Below are 3,515 nucleotides of genomic sequence, written 5' to 3'. Positions count from 1 at the left end.
AGGTTTTACTTCAATTGAGGTGTGAACTTTGTAGTTATTGGCTAAGCCATCTTTTAAGAGAGGGCTCTTTCTAACATTTCGACGCAGGAGAGTATATCCATGAGTACAAAGTTACTAATAGAAATGTACAAAGTTACTCGACCAAATCGAGAGAGAGATTTGGTGTTTTGATAGACAAGGTAAAGTGGACGTTGTTCCTCTTTATTTTGCTAGGAAAAAGAAAAATTATACACATTCTTGTTTTATAATATGTTTATGAAGTGCGTACAAGGACCCTTTTTTTTGTTATCATCGGTTTGGGTAGTATATTGCCACCTACGGGTAGGTAGTGCATTGCCACTGTAATGAGGAGCCAACAAGGAAATGTTAGTGCTAAACACAAATTGGATGTGTGATGTTCATAACATAGCAATCTCTAAGAATAGAGATTCATTTTCTTCATCTATCAATTTAAGGTGTGTTGGAGGCATGCCTAACCTACATATCGTATTAAATGTATATACAAATCGGGTAAACAAGAAAAAATCACAATTCTTGCTATGTAGTAAACCATTATTTGTGGTTAAAAATGGTTTACAGATTGTTGTCTATAGTACTGAATTATTTACCACACTGGTTTATCTAATGTTCGACTTAGTAGAGGCGTCCAATGAGCCAACACTTGTAGAGGTGTATTTGGATGGTGCTACTAATGTTTAGATCCCAAAGACATGTCCGTAGAGACATACGTGGGTATTGAGTCACATAGTTGTAGTGCCGAAAGTGGTTGCCAAAGTAGACATGTAGATAGGTATGTATCTGCTCATGGGCTTGGGGGGTTGTAAAATTCTCATGGCTTGCATGTTTTTTCTTGATTGTCTAATAATGCATAGACACAATAGATCACATAGACGTCTATGTGGAAATCATCTTCGTTGCATGATGTGTAAACTGTTATTGGAAGAACACAAGAACTTTTGGGAAGGGAAAAGTGTAGCTTTCCCTAGACTATGTGTAAGGTCAATTGAACTTTACCACATTATAGAACAATTTGCTTAAGACTTGTAACAATTGCATAAATTTGTTGAATTAAAGCCCATGCAGTTTCTAGTCATAAGAGAAAATCATCTTTGATGTTGTAGAACATGCAAAGGAATTCCTTGAATGTCGGAGCACATTCATTATGAAGTTCTTAACTTTTGGCGTACAGTAAAGGCATGATGTTGTTTGATGCCTTAGTAGAAATTTGTGCTTTATTGACATCTTTCATAGCTGCAAGTGGTAACTATGGTTTGGTGTTCTGAATGAAACATGAGTGTTGCATGTTTCCTTGGGCATAGTAATTAAGGAAAATATATGTTGTGTGTTTTTTTTTCCTTGTCGTAGTACTTAGGGAAGTTACAGGCATAGATGACCATATGGTCTACAAAGAGTTACTTGTTTACAACTTTGTGAACTGTTTCGCGGGACAAAAACTCTTCTTGAAGGAAAGAGTAGATAGGTTGACAAAGTTTCTTCCAAAAAATATATGTGAAAACATCTGATCTCGCTAGGCTCTTTATCAAACATCTCTACAAACTATATGACCTGCTTGCTAGGCATAGATGACCATATGGTCTACACAGAGTCACTTTACAACTTTCTGAAGGAAAACATTCAAAAATAAGATTAAAAATCCAAATTTTCAAACTTGAAATGAAGGTTTTTGAAGCATTCCCTAGTCATTTAAATCACATGAAAAGGCTTATGTCATAGCACTTGGAACACCGGTAGAAGAATAGGATGCAATAGCTATCTTGTTGAAGAGTATGCCAGATGAGGATTATGGTCTCTACCCTTGTGAACTTACCTGATCCTTCTCTAGAAGATGTTGAACCTGCACTCCTTGAGGAGTACAAGAAGAAGAAAAAGAAGAACGAAACGTCCACATCTATCCACATCATATCTCATTCATTCCATCCACATTACATCACGTCCACATCTATCCACATCATATCTCATTCATTCCATCCACATTATATCACGTCACACCCATTCACATATCATCACATCTCTTCACATTCACATCCACATATATTTACATCACATCACATCTTATCCCATCCACATCCACATCCATTTATATCACCTCACATCCCATCCACATTCATTTACATCACAACATCTTATCACATCGTATTCTCATCTTATTCACATCGTAGTCTATTCACATTTAGTAACATTTTCTACTTTCAATACCGATATGACTTTTTCTAAATTTCTGCCAATTGCTTGGCCTAGTTAAAGGTACTTTTTCTCGATGGATATTTTCATATTCTTTCGCAAATTTCTCAAGTGAATTATATTCAATATTCTTCTTTTGAGTAAAAGATTCATGAAATTTACAAAAATCAATTCTATCCATATTTTCCAATAATGCTCAAAATTTCACTTGATAAATACTCATAATTTGAATTGTGCTGAAAATTTCTCTTTTTTCTATTTAATTTCTTGGATCTCAAATATCATGGGAATTCCTCTTTTTACATTTAAATGATTGAATTTCAAATGTCATGGGATTTCCTCTTTTATCATAAAATAAATTTATCTAAAATTTCTCTTTTCTTTAATAAAATCTTCATTATTTTAATTTTACCAAGAATTCTACTTTTACCATTTAAATCATTGAATTCTAAATGTCATGGAAATTTCTCTTTTATCATTTAAATTTTCTCATGCATAAATTAAATTTATCTAAAATTTCTCTTCAAATTTAAATAAAAATATCCATTAATTCAAATATACCAAGAATTACACTTTTACTATTTAAATTATTGAATTCCAAATGTCATGAAAATTTCTCTTTTATCATTTAAATTTTCTCATGCATAAAATAAATTTATCTAAAATTCTTCTGTAAATAAAATATTTATTATTTTAATATACCAAAATTTCTCTTTTTTTATTTAATTACATGGATCTCCATCATCATACAAATTTCTCTTTTTGCATAAAAATAAAATTACCAAAATTATCTCTTTTCTTAATTACTTATTTATGCATAAATACTAAAAATTAGTTTTTCCATGAATGTGATGAAAATCATTCTTTAAGCACAGGATGACCAATTCTAGAATGTGGTAGGAAGTCCTCTTTTCACATTATGTACAAAAATGAATTATGTATTAATTTCATTAAAATTTTGTCATAGCTTCGCTGCTATTACGAATAATTTTTAATATTTTTAAAAAGAATAAGACTTTATAATACAATTATGATAGAATAACTATCATTGGACCTAAATCCAATTTATGAAATTAAATCATAAGTTTACTATAATTTTATTAGCATAAAAGCATAAAAAAGCCATTTTCATAACCTCTAGCTTAACTAGCATAGAGTTTGATTTTTTAATTAAGAATTTATCAATGAGAAGCATCCATTTGAATAAGAATTAGCCATAGAAATGACTATTCTTTTGGGGAGAGAGAGATATACATAAAAAGCATCCTAATTAAGCATAAAAACTAAATTTTTGTGATTAATCATTAGAATTC

This window comes from Cibotium barometz, chromosome 29, assembly GCF_041138505.1.
Source record: "Cibotium barometz isolate CiBa-2024 chromosome 29, ASM4113850v1, whole genome shotgun sequence".
In the NCBI taxonomy this organism is placed as follows: Eukaryota; Viridiplantae; Streptophyta; class Polypodiopsida; order Cyatheales; family Cibotiaceae; genus Cibotium; species Cibotium barometz.
This window is presented reverse-complemented; position numbering follows the sequence as displayed.